We start from the raw sequence: 21137 nt of genomic DNA on the forward strand, positions 1-21137 counted from the left end.
TAATTTAGGACAAAGCAGCAAATCAAAGGACCCTAAGAGGATGTTAATTACTGGAAGAGTACAAAATCTCTTAGAACAGATGCCTTTTCTGAAAAGATAGCAATCCTAGTCCTGAAGGGATAAATTTAATACTGAGACCACACAGAAAAGTAAGATTGCAAAGGAGATATAAATAACTTTAAATAAGGATTTTCCATAGAAAGCATCTTCTTCAAAGAAAACATTTTAAAATATGTTGGCCTATTTTACAAACACATTCCTGCCATTTCCTTCTCCAATGCATGCAAGTGAAAAGTGAAAGTGAAGTCGCTCAGTCGTGTCCGACTCTTTACAACCCCATGGGCTGCAGCCTACCAGGCTCCTCCGTCCATGGGATTTTCCAGGCAAGAGTACTGGAGTGGGGTGTCATTGCCTTCTCCTAGACATCCCAAAGTTCTCCCTAAAGAGAGACAGCATCTCCAAGACAAGAAATAGGATTTTGCAAGCTTTTGAAAAAAACACGTCCATGACTTGAACATTTGTTTTGTCTCAATGGTTGAAATAGGTTCCAGTTCTACAAAGGTGGATTTGGTCCTCCTACAGAATAAAGCACTTTTTGATTATTAAAGGATTTGCCAATGTAGCTACGGTCAGAAAAGAACATGTCTGCTTGCTGGATTTATGCTTCTTCTCTCTCTTTCTTCATCTTTCCTGTCTTCCTTGAATTACAGATTCCCATGTCCATAAGGGCTAGGCAAGCTGTGTAAATAAACACAAGTTGTGGATGTGAGTGTGGGAAGTCTGGGGCAATGCTGGGCTGGAGAGCACAGGCTCCACAGGAATGGGCAAAGTTACTGGCCAGCAAGAGCCAGCAGGCAACCTTGCAGGAATGCAGGCCCAGTGCTAAGAGACAGTCCCATTTTTGCAATAAGCCAGAATTATAGACATTCATATGAAATCCATCAGGTTTTGAAATAGCTACAGTTGATTCAAATATTTGCTTAAATTGGGCAGGCCAACTTTGGCCTTTTTGGCCACTTTGCAGTCTCTGATTTAACCTATTTAAGGCTAACGGTCTCATCTACCTCACAGGACTATTATTGATAGATTTCTTTTTTTTAATAACAAAAGCTATACTCATTGAGCCTTTACTTTTTGCTAGTCAATACTTGAAGTGCTTTACAGGTATTAATTCATTTTTACCTTCTGTCAACTGCATGATGAAAGGAACTTATAACCTCATTTTGTAGATGAGAAACAGAGGTACATGAAAAACAGATGAGACAATGCACAATTAGCGTGCTAGTAACTCTTTATGTGCTACCAGAACACAAGGCAGTATTATAATTATTCATGAAGGATGGGACTTTCTTGGTTGTACAGTATCTTAAGACTCTATGCTCCCAATGCAGGGGAGTGGATTCTAGCCCGGGTCAGGGAACTAGATCCTGCATGCCACAATGAAGATCAAAGATTCTGAGTGCTCCAACTAAGGCCCAATGCAGCAAAATAAATTTTCAAAAAAACTATAATGGTGGAATAAGGGGACTCTTTTGAAACTGGAAGGAAAAGTTGCACAACAGTCTTCTGAAGAGCCGGGAGTCTAGATGTGTTCTAGTTATCTTGCTGTGTCACAAATCACCTCAAAACTTATCGGATCAAAACAATAATTTACTGTCATTTCTCACGGTTTGGGGGTTGATGGGTTTATCTGGGCAGCTCTTATTGGGGCCACTCATGCAGCTGTAGTCAGATGGCTTCTGAGGCTGAGGTCACGTGAAGGGGTCTTCATTCATACATTAGGCACTTGGCCCAGGATGGCTGGAACCACTGGGTGCTGGCTGGGCATGGGTTTCTTCGCAGGACCTCTGAATGTGGCTAGCTTTGGCTTCCTTACAGCATGGTGGACTCAGGGTACCTTGGAGCTCCAAGAGCAAACCTGCTAAGGGACAAAAAGTGGAAGAGGTCTATGAGAGCTAGGCACTGAAACTGGCAGTCCCTTTCACTTATTCTTGGTCAGAGCAGTCACAGAACCCCAGACTGAAGGGGCGGGTCATAGGCTCCACCTCTTAGTGGGAGAAAGGATGGCCGGCCAAATGGATAATCTCCATTATCCTAGCTGACAGGCTATCACTGGAGTGAATCACTGTCAATTTTTGTCCTTGTTTTGCCTGAGTTCCATCTCCATGACGGCGAGATTGTCTAGGCCAAGGGGACATGCAACAGGGGAGTCACAGCTCCCCAGAGAAAAATCATGTAGTCCTCACTACAAAAAAATGATGAATGGATGCTATAGAAGTAAAAACAATGTCTGCTTCAGATATTTATTATTTGATTTAAATCTACTTTTGATCAACATGAGAATCTTCACATAAACCCTTGCCCCTCCTTCCATGCCTTTCACACCCAAACACTGTGTCCCTCATTTTATTCGAATAACAGATGTTCACCAGTGGCAATGCTAGGCAGGCCTAGGCTAGGCTCTGTATGGGAGATCAAAGAAGAATCGGCACTGGAGCTTGCCCGCCAGTCACTCACTCTTGAGTAGGGGGAGAACCCAGGAACAACAGTAACATCAGAGAGGAGAAAGGAGGTGCCGTAAGAAGCACAGACAAAGTGCTCTGGAAGTTTAGAGGAAAGGGAGATTTCTCCCAGCTGCACCCTAATCACATACTGCCTCGCATCTCTGCTATTGTTGTCATGTCTGGTTACTGATTCCTGTGTTGTTGAACAACAGTAAACCAGTCACACTGAATAATTCACAGGGCCGCTCCTTCCTCTGTCTCCGGACCATCAGCTCCTCCGAGGCAGGGCTGGAGAACTCTGATAGGCATATTGCAGGGGCTCATGTCTATAGACTGAAGAATGCAACTCCAACAGAAAAGAACATCAATAAGATGCTATCTGAATATGCAATATATGCTCATAAATATAGGCCTTTATTCGCTTCCTCATATTTCTTCAATGCATTAAATAGGAGATTAAGAGGAGATTAAAGGCCACCTTACCTTGCCCTCTCCACTCCCCCCACCCCTTCCCCTTCCCCCTCCCACCCACCTGGAATGATATATCTTTCTAATGGTGCCTCCTGCTTCCAATGACTGACATCTCACTTGGGTGTGTCCTCCACTGCAGCTATGGAGAGATGTCAAATAAAGGTGATTGACTGTCATAGTAAAACACACTTTGGTGATGGCTCTACAAGGACTTTTACACATAGCAATCTCAGATTTCTTCATGGAAAGTTCTTTTGTGTGTGTCCCATTAGAGTGTCGCCTTTTGACATCCCTTCCAAGCCTTTCTGAAAAACATACTATATTTTCCTCTTTGTTTCTTATTTTTAAATGACAGATGGTTAGGAAATATCTCCTTCTCTCGTGTAATTATTTCCCTCAGTTTTTCTCCATTAAACAGCAATTACCCTCATGCATAATCTTTCTAAGTAGTTATTTTCTAGCTCCCAAAGAGAATAATCACAGTGAAGGCATTCATCTTACATACTTCATGGTTTTTCTCAGCAGGAAACTTCTAGTGAATATAATTTGTACCACAGTAACTAACATAGACACTTAAACATGCTTGGTAGTTAATTTTTTTTGAGTGGGACCAAATTTACAGATAAAACATTCATCGGTTTCACAAAGGGTGGTTTTCCTGGATTCTCTCCAAAAATACCTTCAAGGAAAATTAGATATGTGACTACTGTACTTCAGATATTTTCCAAGGGAGAGATGGAGTGAAAAAAAATTGTTTCCTCTGGCTTAAATTACCTCATTTTTGTACTGTGCTAAGCACTTTACAAAAGATGCAAATTGTCTGCCTTATGGAGAAGTAAAACCCCTCCAGGATTTATTTTTTGATGCCAGCAATATTGAAAAACAATTTAATTCACATTATACAAAAGAAAAAAAACCTTAGATAGATTTAACAATTAAATATATAAATCAAGTCACAGCTAAGTAGTGGAAAGCAGAAATAAGCAGTTATGACATCTTTAGAAGAATTATAACTTATCCAAGCTAGGAAACAGTAAGTGAAATATCAAAGGACAAAAACAAGAGATTTGATGTTTTATAAATTATAACATTAAAGATGATTTTAAAAAGCAACATTATTTTACCAAAGATCATTCATGATTAATTTTGAAGAAATTATTCTTGGCTTTTGGCATTCAGGGATGGTCACATTTCATAAGATATCCCCAAAGCCAATGACCTAGAGAACCATGTTATTTTGAGTCAAAATTTGAATAATGTTGAGACCATGGTATGCCTGACAGAGTCCCTCATGTGAAAGTATCCTATATGACCCCCCAGCACCTGAATTTCAAGGAGGCCTTGTTCTTTTTACCAGGTTATTCTGACATACTTCTCTCCAGAAGCCACATGTTGATATATTAATATTTGTACAAAGGAAAGCATTCACTGCAATAGTTTTTCTCAAATGTGGGGATTCAGAAAGGTTTCATTCTGGAGAATGATATCACTGCTGGGAAATTCTATAGAATGGTGATAACAGAAAGATCAGTGGAAAGTTGCTGAATTTCTAGAGATATTAGCTGAATCAGGACTCAAATGGGCTTTAGAAAAATTGCAACTTTGAATGACAGTATACAAGGGAATCGATTAATACAAGGGATCAATTTTCAACAATCTCTGATTAAAGAAAGGAAAAAGAAAAACACCCATGCACACACACTAAAGATTCTTGTCCCCATCATACAGAACAAGAACCACAAGTGGTTAATGTGATTTCTAACAAGGAGACCTCTTGGATTAAATGACCTCTCTCGGCAGTATTAACAGCACGCCCAGCTGGACAAGTCCCAAGGTTATACACCTAGGCACGACAACAGCGGTTCCCAGCCACACCCGCACTCCTCTGTGCTGCTTTATCTCCTTCCTGTTTCTCTCTGAGCTGGTCACACTATCATTAACCCAGATCTGGACCACGGGCTTCCCAGGTGGTGCTAGGGGTAAAGAATCCACCTGCCAATTAAGACCTCAGTTCCATTCCCGGGTCGGGAAGATCCCCTGGAGGAGGAAATGGCAACCCACTCCAGCGTTCTCGGCTGGGAAATTCCATGGATAGAGGAGCCTGGTGGGCTTTATATAGTCCATGGAGTCAAAAAAGAGTCAGACACAACTGAGCACAAAGCACAGTAGCATAACTGGACCATGGCAAGCCCTCCAATTAGTCCCTCCGGCTCCAGCCCGTTTCATGGTCAATCCATCAGACACATTCCCAAGAGGTTGCTGTCTAAAATGCAAGTATAGCTTTGTCCCTCCCAGCTTTAATATACTACAGGAAATGGCCCATCGCCTTCAGGAGACTTCCCAATTCTTTCTTTCTTATTCTGGTTAAAAAAAAGCAACATGAAGTTTACTACTGTAACCATTTTATGTATACCGTACGTTCGTGTTAATTAACTATAAGTACACTATTGTGCTGAACAGATCTCTTGAACTTCTTCATCTTGCAGAACTGAAATTCTATACCCACTGAACAATTCCCCATTTCCCCTCTCCTAGTTCTTGATAATCACTCTTCTGCTTCCTGTCTCTCTGAGTTTAAGAACTTTAGAGACTTCATGTAAGTGGAATCATAGAGCATCCGTCCTCTTGTGACTGGCTTATTTCACTTAGCACAATATCCTCAAGGTTCATCCACACTGTGGCAGGCAACAGATTTCCTTTTTAAGACTGAATAATATTAATATTCCACTCTACATGAAGATCACCACATTTTATTTAGCCATTCATCCATTGATGAACATTTGGGTTGTTGCCATGTCTTGGCTATTGTGAATAATGCTACTTTGAGCAAAAGTGGACAAACACCTCTCTCTTCAAGATCTTGCTTTCAATCCTTGCGGATACATACCAAGAAACGGGATTATTGGATCACATGATAATTCTACTTTTTGAGGAACTTTCATACCATTTTCTATAGTGGCTACAGTATGTTACATTCCCACTAACAGTGCACAAGCGTTCTAACTTTTCCATATCTTCACCAGTTCTTATTACATTAGTCCCCTCTGATCCGTGGTTTCACTTTCCATGGTTTCAGTTAGCCATGGTTCAAAAATATTATGTGGAAAAATTCCAGAAAGAAACAATTCATAAGTTTTAAACTGTGGGCCATTCTGAGTAGCATGATGAAATCGTGAGCCACCCTACTCCAACCCACACAGGACGTGAATCATCCCTTTGCCTAGCGAATCCGCCCTGTAGTCAGTCACTTAGCAGCCGTCTTGATTATCAGCTCAACTGTCATGACATCTCAGTGCTTGTGTTCAAGTAACCCTTATTTTACTTAATAATGGTCCCAAAGTGTAAAGGTAGTGATGCTGGAAGCAACTACTATATTGTTATTATTTTACAGTGGTCAGCCCCTTGCGATAAGCGAAATGGAACATCTTTTCATGTTTGTGGGCCATTTGCACATCTTTTTTCTTTTTTGGAGACATGTCTAATGAAGTCCTTTTTTTTTTTTTTTAAATCTGGGGTCTTTTTGTTGTTGTTGTTTTGTTTTGTTTTTCTATTGTGGAGTTGCTGTCCTTAATTCTTAAGCATGGTCTACACCCTTCCTGATCTGATTTGGACATCAGCCCCATTTCCGTCCTCTCCTTACCTCCTACACTTCTCTTTGGCAGGCTCAGTTGTTAGAAGTTCTCTACTAGAGGAGCTGGGCTATTGATGTCTCCAAGTGTAGCTCCTGCCAGGGTGCTCCCCTCCCTACTCCAAAAACATCTTGACCAAAAAAAAAAAAAAAAATCTTGACTGCTGGAGAAAAATTCTGCTTCTGTTATAAAGAACAATTACCTTGGGGGGATTACCTCTGAGAGGCCTTCTCCCACCATGTCCTGTAGCCCATCCACTATCTGTTGCAAAGAAAACCAAGTTCACCCTCTTCTGGACCATCGATCGACCCTATGTTCAGGGCTGATCACGTGGGGCTGTGATTTTTATGAGTATCTGACTCCCCTATGGGAGAAGGCAATGGCACCCCACTCCAGTACTCTTGCCTGGAGAATCCCATGGATGGAAGAGCCTGGTAGGCTACAGTCCATGGGGTCTCGAAGAGTCAGACACAACTGAGCGACTTCACTTTCACTTTTCACTTTCATGCATTGGAGAAGGAAGTGGCAACCCACTCCAGTGTTCTTGCCTGGAGAATCCCAGGGACGGGGGAGCCTGGTGGGCTGCCGTCTATGGGGTTGCACAGAGTCGGACACGACTGAAGTGACCTAGCAGCAGCAGCAGCTGTCTCCTGCATCTCCTGCATTGGCAGGTGGATTCTTTACTACCGAGCCACCTGGGATGATACGATCATGCTCTGTAAAGATTTTTTTTTTTCCATTTGATTTTAAGTGTTTTTTAAAAAATATGAAATCAATACAAGCTCAAGAAAATTTAAAATTAAATAAAATTAAAAATAATCCATAATTCATATTCCAGTAATCCTAATGTACTGATAAACATGGTTTTAGAGTTAGTTCATTTGTACCCCATTTTAGGCCTTAGAAAACAGATGAATTTATTCAGTGAGTGGTTGTATATTTGTACATAAGCACACAAGTACATATAGAATTAGTTTACATTATATTCTTTATAAAATATGGTATTCTTGCTGAATACTATGAATAACTTATTTCATTAAAAATCTTTATAAATATTCTTTAATATGGCAAGGGTTTTCACCATAATCATAAAAATAATACTTTTTCATTGGGGAAACATTTTTTAAAAATATGTAACTCTAAAGTAAAACTACTTATTATCACCAAGAGAAAACTTCTATTAAGACTTTGGGTTGTGTGTTTTTTTTTTTTTTTTTTTTTTGAGAGGAGAATATCTTTTTGCTGTTTATGAATGTGTATTTTAACAGAAACAAATGGAATAGATATTTTCAACCCTTGATATATTTTTGCCAAATTACTTTCCAGAAAATTTGTTTTTATTAAAATGAACAGCATTGGTGAATGAAACTGTTCATCTCACAGTATCTTTTCCAACATCAAATATTATCTTTTAAATTCAGGGGTTAATTTTATAGTGGGGAAAAATGGTTATGAATGTGAACTTTAAAAATACTGATGGTTATGAAAATAATTGCTCATAATCATCTCATTTTACGACACAAAACAGATTAAGTATGTACAACTAAACATACTTGAGAGCTCTGTACAGCTAAACTCTAGTTTATATCATATCTGTTTAGACTGTTTTAAACCAAGATAACATTGGCTTTAAAACTGTTTTGAAAACTGCATTGTATTAAATGATAATGAAAGAATAAGAAAGTACTTGGCAAGGCAGGTAAAACAGCCTCAAATAAGACTTCCGTGGAAGAGACAAAGGCAGCATCTCTCTGTAATCTGTTTGTCTCTTTCTTTCCTACCCTATTCCCAAAAGGGTAGACAACTAATACATTGATACACAGCACAATTCAAACAGTCAGATCCTACCTGCAATCAGAATTTTTAAAATGTTCTACTTGGGTATATTTTAAAGTCACTGTTGTATTTGAAGGGCTGTACATCAAAGCCACAATTCACAGAACACTAGAGTCAGAAACCTAAGTACTTTCAGAAGAAGTTTAATTTCTAGTCCATTTCCTAAGGCTCCCAATGCTGTTGTATGTGCCCCTCTTGTCTCTTTGCCCCTGAATTTTTAAAAACAAATATTTATGCCCATTAAATGTTCAACAGATCCCTGGGTCAGGAAGATCCCCTGGAGCAGGAAATGGCAACCCACTCCAGTATTCTTGCCTGAGAGGAGCCTGGCAAGCTACAGGCCACAGAGTTGCAGTCAGATATGACTTAGTGACTTCCACAGCAACAACAATAAATTAAACGCCACCGCTGACCTTAATATTGTGACTGCGTCATCGGTCAAAGGGAAAGGGAAATCATATTTTCGGAATGTGCGGTGTTTGGTGTTGGCATTCAGAGTTCACAGCCCCAGGAAGGTCCTCTGTGGTACCTGAGAGAAGGCACGCCTGCCATGTGCTGTCTGTGTGAAAGGCTACTCCCTGCATCTCTAGATAACTATGTGAGATAATCCTGGGAGAAGGAGCAAGAGGGAGGTGTAAATGTTTGGGTTGTACTTCGTAAACACCAAGATACATGGGAACAAAGGCGAAATGCTGGACTCTGTTACAGCCTGTGAATGTAATACGATGCTGTCCTTAGTGTTGCTGTCTGAAGAGATGAAATCCCTTCATACAGAATGTATTGTCTGGTCTGTGACTGTTATTCATCAGGGATTAATGCTCTCATTGTTCTGGGGCCCTTGTGTTAAAAATGCATGCTAATCGTGATAATGGAAGCACAGGATTCAAACTCCCAACATTCGAGGCCCTAATGTTGACCTAAACAACCCTTCAATCTTGATCGCTTTCCTATGCAAAGCCTTGTTCCAGGAAAACTAGGTTCTCAACATTCCCTCCCCATCTCCACTCTGTGTTAGTGCCAGTCACTCCATCTGGAGCACCCCTCTTACCAGCATGGTCTGGCAGTTCTGTCTGTTAATCAAGAATCATCTTCTCAAAGTCACCTCCACAATAGCTCCCTTGTTGACCTTTCTCTCTACTCTGAGGAAGGTTCTAGAGACCTTTAGTTCGTTCTCTTCCTTCCTGAGTATGAACTTGTTGCAGGAAGTGGCTACTCAGCCAGTGACTACATTGGTCAGTATTGTACAGCCAGGTGTGCCTGAATGACTTGTTCTTGCTAGTTGAATATAAGTGGAAGGGACAGGTGTCACTTCTGGGCTGGGTGTTTTAGGAAATACGTCTGCATGAAAAGATGTTCAACATCACTAATTATTAGAGAAATGCAAATCAAAGCTACCATCTCACACTAGTCAGAATGGCCATCGTTTAAAAATCTACAAACGACAGATGCTAGAGAGAGTGTGGAGGAAAGGGAACCTCCCTACCCTGTTGGTGGGAATGTAAGCTGGTGCAGTCACTATGGAAAATGACATAGTGGGAGGGGCCTAGGGAAATTAAAAATGGAGCCACCGGGTGACTCAGCAATCCCACTCCTGGGGATATGTCTGGACAAAACTATAATTCAAAATGATACATATACCCCTGTGTTCATAGCAGCACTATTCACAATAGTCAAGACAAGGAAGCAATCTAAACACCCATGAAATGAACCTGTTCCTCTCACAGATGAATGGATAAAGAAAATGTGGTACGTACATCCAATGAAATACTACTCAGCCATTAAAAGTACAAAATAATGCCATTTGCAGCAACATGGATGCAACTAGAGGTGATCATACTAGCAAGTATGATAGAAGTCAGTCAGAAAGAGAAAGACAAATACTGTCTGATACCAGTTACATGCAGAATCTAAAATACCGGATAAATGAGCCTATCTATAAAACAGAAACAAAATCATGGGCCGGAGAACAGGCTGGTAGTTGCCGAGAGGTTGGGGTTAGCAGATGTAAGCTTTTATGAATATATTTGTAATGGATAAACAACAAAGTCCTGCTGTATAGCACAGAGAACTGTATTCAATATCCTATCATAAGCCATAATGAGAAAGAATTATTTACTTATTTACAGCTGTGCTGGGTCTTTGTTGCTGTACGTGGGCAGACTTTCTCTAGCTGCATGGCGCTGGGGCTGCTCTCTAGTTGCACGGGCCTCTCACTGTGATAGCTTCTCTTGTAGCAGAGTACGCAGGCTTCAGTAGTTGAATAGTTCACTGGGCTTGGTTGCATGGAGGCATGTGGGATCTTCCCAGACCGGGGATGGAACCCAGACTGGAGAGTAAAAGGAAGGTGATAAGGTAATCAGAAGCTTGGCATAGACGATCAGAAATTGGCTTACGGCTCTTCCTGGAATTACTCTTTAATCTCTTCTCAGAGTGCTTCCCCCCGAACCTCCCCACACCCCTAAGAATCCACTGGCAGGCGGATTCTTAACCACTGGCCCACAAGAGAAGTCCCAGTGGAAATTATTATTATTTTTTTTTAAGAATTACAGAAAAAAAAAGAAAGAAATGTGCCTGCCTTCTTCACTCTTCCTCCTCTTAGGCAGTTTGAAGCCAAAAATTGTGAAACCCTAGAGCATGGCAGGGACTCAAGAGGTACAGCCCAAGCCCCTGGATCATCAGCTGAAACAAAGCTGCCTGGAATACCATCACTGAGTTATTAAGTGAGGGTAACATTAACTTTCAGGGGGTTAAGCCACTGAAACCCAATGTTTTCTTTCTTACAGAGCTACAGCCATTTCCCTGACTAATACAACTTGGTATATTCGTTTGTGCTTGGCTCATTTCATATAGCAGGTGCTCAAAAAGTATTTGTTAAGTTGAACTGAAAATTCAGACACAAACACAAAGAGATATAAATTAGATTATACTGTTAGAGATAGTATGAGATATCCATTGACACCAAAATGCTCTTCCAGCTCTATTTTCTGAAAAAAAAAAAAAGAAAGAAAAAACAAAACAAAAATCCCTCACCCCAAGTCTCTTGTTTTACATGATAAGTACTCATACTTTGAGATCAGTTGTCACTTATTCTCATCAAAGAGAAAATAAGATGTTTTGAGAATTGACAGTCACTCTCATTGGATGAAAGTGCCAAGTATTCTTCTGGTTATAAGAACCAGATGGAATAACTGTGAACAATAATGGCAAGATGTCATTTGATTGTCATCTCTTTGATTGTCAGATACTTGGGTCAGATTTTCAAATAAGACATAATTAGTGGAAAAGGGCCCTTGGCCAGTAGCACTTTCATTCACATTCCAATTCAACTTTCATTATAAAATGATACTATTATTATTGCTGGTATAATTTTTTAGGCTGAGCTAAGTTAGACAAAAAAGAGATCTCTATTAGCTCCAAGTTCAAAATGTCATCAAAACAAGATTGGGTTATCAGTCCTCCAAATCAAGCTTCAGGCTAATGCAGTATGATTGAATTATTGCATTAGAACATCAGCATATAAAGTTTGAAGAGGAAGAGGAAGGTAATAAGGTAATCAGAAACTTGGCATAGAGGATCAGAAACTGGCTTATGACTCTTCCTGGAATTACTCTTTAACCTCTTCTCAGAGTGCTTCCCCCCGAACCTCCCCACACCCCCACCCCACACCTGGCTGTGTGGCTTGTGGGATGTGATTTCCCAGACCAGGGATCCAGGAACCAACTTACACCCCCTGCAGTGAAAGCCTGGAGTCTTAACCACTGGGCCACCAGGGAATACTCCTCAATGTGCTTCTTCCTTTTTAAACCTCCTTAACCATTTTGGGCTTTCTTGGTGGCTCAGATAGTAAAGAATCTGCCTGCAATGCGGATTTGATCCCTGGGTTGGGAAGATCCCCTGGAGAAGTAAATGGTAACCCACTCCAGTATTCTTGCCTGGAGAATCCCACGGACAAAGGAGCCTGGCAGGCTACAGTCGATGGGGTTTGAGCGACTTAACACTTTCACTTCAACATTTTCCACCCATTTTATTTCTCATCTATCTCAATAAGCAAGCATCCACATGGAGCCCTAATCCTGTCTCTGTGTTCAGATACATTTTCTTAAGACCCATTTGTATTCCTGGGCTTCCCTGGTGGGTCAGCAGTAAAGAATCCACCAGCAATGCAGGAGACATTGACAGTGAAGTCGCTCAGTCGTGTCCAACTCTTTGCGACCCCATAGACTGTAGCCTACCAGGCTACTCCATCCATGGAATTTTCCAGGCAAGAGTACTGAAGTGGGTTGCCATTTCCTTCTCCAGGAGATCTTCCCGACCTAGGCATCGAACCCGGGTCTCCCGCATTGTAGGCAGACGCTTTACCGTCTGAGCCACCAGGGAAGTCTCCTGCAATGCAGGAGAGGCAGGGGATATAGGTTTGATCCCTGGGTCGGAAAAATCCCCTGGAGGAGGGCATGGCAACCCACTCTAGTATTCTTGCCTGGAGAACCCCATAGGGTTGCAAACAGCCAGACATCACTGAAGTGACTTCGCATGCATCTATATTTCTAGATCATTTAATTTGCCTGGCTGGCCTATTGTATCATCAGATTATTTTCCATGAAAACATTCATGAACATGTCTACATATGTTTTTGATAATTTTTTTCCAAATATTTTTTTGCTTTTTCCTAAAACAAAAAGCTGAACCCATACTTTCTGAAGGCAAGGGGACTAACTGACTCAAACCCACGTTTGGGGACCCACTGTGCTCAGTTGTGTTTGACTCTTTGTGACCCCCTGGTCTGTAGCCTGCCAGGTTCCTCTGTCCACAAGATTCTACAGGCAAAAATACTGGAGTGGGTTGCCATTTCCTACTCCAGGGAACCCATTTGTGGTTCATAAAAATGAATTTACTGAGTCACGACTGGCATTTCCAAAAACGAAATCAAATAGAACAGGAAAAAATATTAGAGGGTGTCATACATCAGGGCTTCCCTCATAGCTCAGTTGGTAAAGAATCTGCCTGCAATGCAGGAGATCTGGGTTCGATCCCTGGGTCAGGAAGATCCTCTGGAGAAGGAAATGGCAATCCACTCCAGTATTCTTGCCTGGAAAATCCCATGGACAGAGGAGCCTAGTGGGCTACAATCCATGGGGCCGCAACAGTTGGATATGACTTAGTGACTAAACACCAAACCACACATCTGTTCAATTCAGTTCAGTTCAGTCGCTCAGTCATGTCCCACTCTTTGCGACCCCATGGACTGCAGCACACCAGGCCATCCTGTCCATCACCAACTCCCGGAGTTTCCTCAAACTCTGTCCATCAAGTCGGTGATGCCATCCAACCATCTCATCCTCTGTCATCCCCTTCTCCTCTTGCCTTCAGTCTTTCCCAGCATCAGGGTCTTTTCAGATGAGTCGACTCTTCGCATCAGGTGGCCAAAGTATTGGAGTTTCAGCTTCAGCATCAGTCCGTCCAATGAATATTCAGGACTAATTTCCTTTAGAATGGACTGGGTGGATCTCCTTGCAGTCCAGGGGACTCTCAAGAGTCTTCCTCAACACCACAGTTCAAAAGCATCAATTCTTTGGTACTCAGCTTTCTTTATAGTCTAACTCTCACATCCATACATGACCACTGGAAAAACCATAGTCTTGACTAGATAGACCTTTGTTGGCAAAGTAATTTCTCTACTTTTTACTATGCTGTCTAGGTTGGTCATAACGTTCCTTCCAAGGAGTAAGTGTCTTTTAATTTCATGGCTGCAATCACCACCTGCAGTGATTTTGGAGCCCAAAAAATAAAGTCTGCCACAGTTTCCACTGTTTCTCCATCTATTTGCCATGAAGTGATGAGACCAGATGCATGATCTTAGTTTTCTGAATGTTGAGCTTTAAGCCAACTTTTTCACTCTCCTCTTTCACTGTCATCAAGAGGCTCTTTAGTTCTTCTTCACTTTCTGCCATAAAGGTGGTGTCATCTGCATATCTGAGATTACTGACATTTCTTCCAGCAATCTTGATTCTAGCTTGTGCTTCATCCAGCCCAGCGTTTCGCATGATGTGCTTTGCATATAAGTTAAATAAGCAGGGTGACAATATACAGCCTTGACGTACTCCTTTTCCTATTTGGAACCAGTCTGTTTTTCTATGTCCAGTTCTAACTGTTGCTTCCTGACCTGCATACAGATTTCTCAAGAGGCAGGTCAGGTGGTCTGGTATTCCCATCTCTTGAAGAATTCTCCAGTTTGATGTGATCCACACAGTCAAAGGCTTTGGCATAGTTTATAAAGCAGAAATAGATGTTTTTTCTGGAACTCTCTTACTTTTTCGATGATCCAGTGGATGTTGGCAATTTGATCTCTGGTTCCTCTGCCTTTTCTAAAACCAGCTTGACCATCTGGAAGTTCACGGTTCATGTATTGCTGAAGCCTGGCTTGGAGAATTTTGAGCATTACTTTACTAGCATGTGAGATGAGTGCAATTGTGCGGTAGTTTGAGCATTTTTTGGCATTGTTTTCTTTGGGTTTGAAATGAAAACCAACCTTTTCCAGTCCTGTGGCCACTGCTGAGTTTTCCAAATTTGCTGGCACACTGAGTGGAGCACTTTCACAGCATCATCGTTTAAGATTTGAAATAGCTCAACTGGAATGCCATCACCTCCACTAGCTTTGTTCGTAGTGATGCTTTCTAAGGCCCACTTGACGTCACATTCCAGGACGTCTGGCTCTAGGTGAGTGATCACACCATCGTGATTATCTATAAAGATATCTTTTGTACAGTTCTTCTGTGTATTTTTGCCACCTCTTCTTAATATCTTCTGCTTCTGTTAGATCCATACATATCTGTCCTTTACTGAGCCCGTCTTTGCACGAAATGTTCCCTTGGTATCTCTAATTTTCTTGAAGAGATCTCTAGTCTTTCCTATTCTATTGTTTTCCTTTATTTCTTTGCACTGATCACTGAGGAAGGCTTTCTTATCTCTCCTTACTATTCTTTGGGGAATATTGATTCATGAAAATTCTATTTAATTTGCTTATGTATTAGTATGGGCTTCCCAGGTGGCATTAGTGGTAAAGAACCAGCCTGCCAATGCAGGAGATGTAAGAAATTCGGATTCGATCCCTAGGGCAGGAAGACCTCCTAGCGGAGAGCTTGACAACCCACTCTAGTATTCTTGCTTGGAGAATCCCATGGACAGAGTTGCCTGGCAGGCTAGTCCATGGGGTCACAAAGAATTGGACACAATTGAAGTGAGTTTACCAAGCATGCATATGTTGGCATGTTCTAGTAAGCAAAAGAAAATATTTCTCAGTGTGAGCTAAAGTAAAAAAGTCTGAAACCCACTGATCTAGCAGATATGTTTCTGGTTATTGTTGCCTTAATAATCTAGCTACCTATTATTGGGGCTTCTTAGGGTGGAGGGAATAGGGGAAAGATCAAGATTTTAATAATTAGTATTGTTCCTTAAGGTAACAATGAAAGATAGAAAATTCCTCAGTGAAGAAACAGAATACAAACTTCAGCAAGCCTTTTTACAATGAAAAACTTGAGGCTTATTCCCTAAAACATCCATAAAATTCATAAGAAAATTATCACTTTGTCCTAAAATTATAGTAAAACATTAATTTGCTTAATTATTAGCTTTAAAGGCTAACTCACTTTTTAAAAAGTTTCATTGAGATATAATTCACATACTATAAAATTTATTCAGTTAAAGTGTATAACCCAGTAGCTTTCAGTACATTCAAAGAACTGTGCAATCATTCAGTTCAGTTCAGTTCAGTTGCTCAGTCGTGTCTGACTCTTTGCGACCCCATGAATTGCAGCATGCCAGGCCTCCCTGTCCATCATCAACTCCCGGAGTTCACTCAGACTCACGTCCATTGAGTCCGTGATGCCATCCAGCCATCTCATCCTCTGTCGTCCCCTTCTCCTCCTCTGTCATCCCCTTCTCCTCCTGCCTCCAATCCCTCCCAGCATCAGAGTCTTTTCCAATGAGTCAACTCTTCGCATCAGGTGGCCAAAGTATTGGAGTTTCAGCTTTAGCATCATTCCTTCCAAAGAAATCCCAGGACTGATCTCCTTCAGAATGGACTGGTTGGATCTCCTTGCAGTCCAAGGGACTCTCAAGAGTCTTCTCCAACACCACAGTTCAAAAGCATCAATTCTTCAGCACTCTGCCTTCTGCACAGTCCAACTCTCACATCCATACATGACCACAGGAAAAACCATAGCCTTGACTAGACGGATCTTAGTCGGCAAAGTAATGTCTCTGCTTTTGAATATGCTATCTAGATTGGTCATAACTTTTCTTCCAAGGAGTAAGCGTCTTTTAATTTCATGGCTGCAGTCACCATCTGCAGTGATTTTGGAGCCCCCAAAAATAAAGGCTGACACTGTTTCCACTGTTTCCCCATCTATTTCCCATGAAGTGATGGGACCAGATGTCATGATCGTCATTTTCTGAATGTTGAACTTCAAGTCAACTTTTTCACTCTCCTCTTATTGCTGCTGCTGCTGCTAAGTCACTTCAGTTGTGTCCAACTCTCTGTGACCCCACAGATGGCAGCCCACCAGGCTCCACCGTCCCTGGGATTCTCCAGGCAAGAACACTGGAGTGGGTTTCCATTGCCTTCTCCAATGCATGAAAGTGAAAAGTGAAAGTGAAGTTGCTCAGTCATGTCCGACTTAGCGACCCCATGGACTGCAGCCTACCAGGCTCCTCCATCCATGGGATTCTCCAGGCAAGAGTACTGGAGTAGGGTGCCATTGCCCTCTCCGCTCCTCTTATTTCTACAAACTAATTTTAGAATATTTTCATCTTCACCCAAAGAAGGCTTACACCCATAGCAATGACTCCCAGTTCCCCACCTTCCCCAGCTCTAATAAGGCACTATTCTATTTTCTGTCTCTATAGATTTGCCCATTCTGGTCATTTCATATACAATTGACTCTTGAACAATGTGGGGGTTGCAGGCACCTATGTTCCTTGCAGTAGAAAATCTATATAACTTTGCAGTCAGCCCTCCCTATATCCAAGTTTCTTCAATCTTGAATTCAATCAACTGCTAATTATGTATTACTGTAGTATGGATTTATCAAAAAAATTCATGTATAAGTGGACCCACACAGTTTAACTCTCTCTTGTTCAAAGGTCAACTGTAAATAGTATCATATAATACATGTAGTCACATATACACAAATTCTTATTGTCTTTCATGTTTGGCTTCTTTCACTAAGAATGTTTTCAAGGCTCATCCATGTTGTAACATGTATAAATATTGCATTCCTTTTAATGGGTGAATAATATTCCAGTGTAGGATATACACATTTTCTTTATTTATCAGCTGATGGACATTTGAATTGTTTCTACCTTTTGGCCATTATTGATAATGCTACTACAAATATTTTTGTACAAATATTTGTATAGATATTATATATTTTCATTTCTCTTGCACATATACCTAGGAGTGGAATGATAAGTCATATAGGAACTCTATACTTTATATTTTAGAAACTGTCAAACTGCTTTCCAAAGTCCTGTACCATTTTACATTCCTACAGTAACTTATGAGGATTCCAGTTTCTCCACATCCTCTCCAACACTTGCTATTGTGTGTGCTTTTATAATAGCCCTCCTAGTGGGTATGAAGCAGCATTGTATTATGGTTTTGATTTTCAATTCTCTAATGACCAGTTATATTGGGCATAGTTTCTTCTACTTATTGGCCATTTGTAATTCTTTGAATAAACCTTTATTTAAAGACTTTGCATATTTTAAACTGAGGTATCTTTTTCATTGCTAAAGTTTAAGTGCTCTTGATATACTTTGAATACAATTTTCTTATCACAAATGATTTGCAAATATTTTCTCCTATGATTGTCTTTTCACTTGATGCTGTCATTAGTACAAACATTTTTAATTTTGATAAAGTCCAATTTTCTATTTTTTTTTTATTACTTGTGCTTTTGATGCTGTATCTAAAAAGCCACTGCCTAGCCCAAGTTCTAAAAGATGTATCCCTATGTTTTCTTCTAAAAATTTTATAGTTTTAGCTCCTAAATCTTGGTCTAGGATCTATTTTGAGCTAATTTTTTGTATATGCTGTAAGATAAAGATACAACTTCATTCTTTTGCATGTGAATATCCAATGGTTCTGGTACCCTTTGTTGTAAGATGCCAGAACCATTGATTTGGCCATCGAATTATGTTGGCACCCTTGCCAACAGTCTGCTTACCGTAATTACAAGTGTTCATCTCTGGAATTTCAGTTCTGTTCCATTGGTCTATATGTCTCTCTTCTTGTCAGTGTGACAAAGTCTTGATTACTTTAGCTTTGTTGTAAGTTTTGATATTGAGGACTGTGAGTGCTCCAAAACTGTTCTTTTTCAAGGTTGTTTCATCTATTACAGGTATCTTCTATTTCTGCTTGAAGTTTAGAATCAACTTGCCAATTTCTCCAAAAAGCCCAGCTGGGATTTTCGATGTGTATTGCATTGAATCTGTAGATCAGTTTGAGGACTACCGTCATTTTAATAATATTTTCTAGGTCCATCTATGTCAAGCAGAGTGAAGTCAGAAAGAAAAACAATATTGTATTTTAATGCCTATGTGCGGAATTTAGGGACTTCCCTAGTAGCTCAGAGGTAAAGAATTTGCCTGCAAGGCAGAAAATAGTATAGATGACCTTATCTGCAAAGGAGACGTAGAGACACAGATGCAAAGAACAAATGTATGGATAGCAAGGGGGAGAAAGGGGGTGGGAGGAATTGGGAGATTGGGATCGACCCATACACACTGCTGAGACTACGTATAAAATAGATAACTAATGAGAACATGCTGTATAGCACAGGAAACTCTGCTTAATGCTCTGGGTGGTGACCTGAATGGGAAAAAAGTCAAAAGGGAGGAGGCATATGTATACGCAAGGCTGATTCATTTTGCTGTGCAATAGAAACTGACCCAGCATTGTAAAGCAACTATACTTCAATAAAAATTAATTAAAAATAATATTGTGAGCTTCAAACATGGGATATCTTTCCATTTATTAAAGTTTCAAATTTTTTTGTTTTTGGCTGCAACCTGCAGCGTGTGGGATTTTAGTTCCCCAACCAGGGATTGAAACCACACCCCTGCAGTGGAAGCCCAGAGTCTTAACCACTGGACTGCCAGGGAAGTCCACCAGGGGAGTCCTTGTTTGTTTATTCTTTCCTCACCTTTTTTAGACCATGGGAATTTCTTTCATGTCTGCTTATGCCCTAACTTCAATGTTTGCCTCTTTTTTTAAAATTTCAGCATTAATGATGTAGAATAATTTTCCTAGAGCTGCTTCAAGAACTTAAAAAAATCTTAAATTTGAAACTTCTATTTTAAAAAATCTCTGTTCTATTTGACCACTTCTAAGTCTATAAAATGCAGACACATGGATTTATTCTGATAGAAGTTAGTGCATCTGCCCTCAGCTACTTCCATAATGTGACTGGCATCAGAATCATTTTTGGCCTCATAAACTGTTTTTTTTTTTCTTTTTTTAATTATAGGTAACTCTAATGCTCTAGAAATTCACATATACAGCAAAACACACACCCACATCCACCGAAAAAAAACCCTATTTTAGCAAAGAGCTTCTCCATCCAGCTTGTTCTGTTCAGCTTCTCTTTGCTCCTTCTTCAGTTCTGCAAATTCAGGTTTATATTTAGCTCCCTTTTGATTCTCCATATGCTCCTTCTAAAAACATTTCCTATTAAGGACGTTTCAACGGCTGATCTCTTGGAGAAATACTGAGTGAATGTGAAGTGACCTGGAGTAGGTGTGACTGAGGTTTGTCTGCTGGGGGCATCCCGATCAAACTGTAGTCAAGGAAGCCCCTCGGGGAAAGGTCTGGCCTGCAGCTCTCCCGTTTTTCCAGAACCCTTACTGCTGACGACTAGAGAGGGTTAAACATAGCGTGTGCAGGGTTGGTGGGGCGGTGGTCAAAGCACCCCTGTTTGCCCATGTTTTTCACTTCATGGGGAGGGGGAGTGGGCAGAAGATGGGAGGGGTGGGGTCCCAGCACCATAGACAAGAGCAAACAATCTCCTGGCAGGGAGAGGCCAGCATGCCTACCTGCCCAGGGTCAGGTCAGATGGGGGCTTCCCAACCCAGCCAGGTCGCTGACTCCTCATGGTGGTTCTCTGACGGAGCTGACCCTGGCCCCCTGATTTCAGAGCAACTGCTTATGCTTGGCCTGAAGGACAGGAAGGAAGAGAGGAAGGATTTCGATGAGACTAGCCTTGGGGTCCCTCCATTGGCCCTTTAAAACCACTCTGGGCCTTGGTTTCCTCATCTCTAAAGACTAGATGGTGCATTACTCATATCTGCTTTACTGCGTTGGTCTGGAACTGAACCTATGATATCTCTGAGGTGTGCAGGTACTGCAACAAAGCAACTCACATGAATTTTTTGGTTTCCTAGTGCATTTCCTTGGAGAAGGAAATGGCAATCTACTCCAGTGTTCTTGCCTGGAGAATCCCAGGGACAGGGGAGCCTGGTGGGCTGCCGTCTCTGGGGTCACGCAGAGTCAGACATGACTGAAGCAACTTAGCAGCAGTGTATATAAAAGTTATGTTTACGTGACGCTGGAGTCTATTAATGTGCATTAACATCGTGTCTAAAAAAAAATGTACCTTAATTTTAAAATACTTTATTGCTAAAAATGATAACCATGATCAGC

The 21137-nt window shown here is 40.9% G+C and overlaps 1 protein-coding gene across 4 annotated transcripts in view; it reads right to left on the reverse strand.

Annotated features, from left to right (window-relative positions):
- Window positions 386-21137, reverse strand: part of LOC102186533 (protein bicaudal D homolog 1-like) — a 42247-nt gene continuing 21495 nt past the window's right edge. For 2 of the 4 annotated variants that reach the window (XR_001919284.1, XR_001296793.2), the window contains one exon: window positions 386-1921. The gene's annotated coding sequence lies outside the window, so the exon portion shown is untranslated. Of the gene's footprint in view, window positions 1922-20536; window positions 20652-21137 lie in introns of those variants that run through there. The other 2 variants (XR_001296792.2, XM_018060335.1) reach the window with 2 other exon arrangements.

Source organism: Capra hircus, chromosome 2, assembly GCF_001704415.2.
Source record: "Capra hircus breed San Clemente chromosome 2, ASM170441v1, whole genome shotgun sequence".
NCBI lineage: Eukaryota > Metazoa > Chordata > Mammalia > Artiodactyla > Bovidae > Capra > Capra hircus.